Here is a 1,166-nt window from a genome sequence, read left to right as displayed (position 1 = left end):
GTGTGTATGGATTGCGATAACAGTTGTATGAGCCCCTAATAAAATGTTTTAAAAAAAAGATATGAAAATAATTAATAATTTATAATTTCTCAAGGGGTCATGAAGGTGGGAGGTGGGAAGGGAGGGAAAGAAGAGGAGCTAATACCTAGGGCTCAAATAGAAAGTATTTAGAAAATAAAGATGGCAACATATGTATAAATATACTTGATATAAATGATGTATGGATTGCAATAAGGGCTGTAAGAGCCCCAATAAAATGATCTTTAAGAAAAAAGCAAACATATCATTTCTGTGTGAATAAGCAAATATGGTCAAGAAAGCTGATGGTGACCAGCTATTAAAAGATACAGTGTCTTGGTCTTAAAGGCGTGTAGATAATCAAGCGGCCATCAAGCAAGAAAGCAACAAAGCCCACATAGAAGAACACCAGCCTGTGTGACCAAGAGGTGTCAACAGGATCAGGTTTAAGGCATCCAGAAGATCCAAAACAACCAACCATATCGATGCTAATGAGGTAGGTGGAAGTGGAGACCAAAAACCCATCTGTAGACAATTGGACATCCCTTCACAGAAGGGTCACAAGGAAGGGAGGAGTTAGCAAGGGTGCACTATAATACCAACGAAACATACAACATTCCTCTAATTCTTTAATGCTTCCTGCCCACCACTGAACCCCCACTATCAATCATGACCCAGTCCTACCTTACAAATCTGTCTAGACTAGTGCATGTACACTGGTACAGATAAGAGGTCTCGACACACATACACAATTTAGAATCCAGGACACATATACCTATCAGGAACAGTAATGGGAGTAGCGATACCATGAGAGTAGGGGTAAGGTGGAGAGAGAAAGAGGAGAAAGAAGAAGCCAATCGCAATGATCAATTTATAACCCCAAACCCCCAAAGGGGGAAGAACAACAGAAAGGTAGGTGAAGGGAGACAGCGGACAGTGTAAGATATGCAAATAACAACAATTTATAACTTATCAAGGATTCGTGAGCGAGGGAGGGGAAAAGGAGGAGCTGATACCAAGGGCTCAAATAGAAATAAAATGTTTTGAAAATGAGGATGGCAACATATGTACAAATGTGCCTGATACAATTGATGTATGGAACGCTTTAAAGCTATGAGTCCCGAATAAAATGATTTATAAAAATAAAA

The 1,166-nt window shown here is 39.5% G+C and overlaps 1 protein-coding gene across 1 annotated transcript in view; it reads right to left on the bottom strand.

The window, feature by feature from the left end:
* Nucleotides 1-1,166, bottom strand: part of KMT2C (lysine methyltransferase 2C) — a 270,207-nt gene that overhangs the window by 232,144 nt on the left and 36,897 nt on the right. The window lies entirely within an intron of this gene.

This window comes from Echinops telfairi, unplaced genomic scaffold, assembly GCF_000313985.2.
Source record: "Echinops telfairi isolate 266 unplaced genomic scaffold, ASM31398v2 ScPeMD7_31;HRSCAF=116, whole genome shotgun sequence".
Taxonomy (NCBI): domain Eukaryota; kingdom Metazoa; phylum Chordata; class Mammalia; order Afrosoricida; family Tenrecidae; genus Echinops; species Echinops telfairi.
The sequence above is the reverse complement of the archived record's forward strand: the minus strand, read 5'-3'. Positions and strand labels throughout refer to the sequence as shown.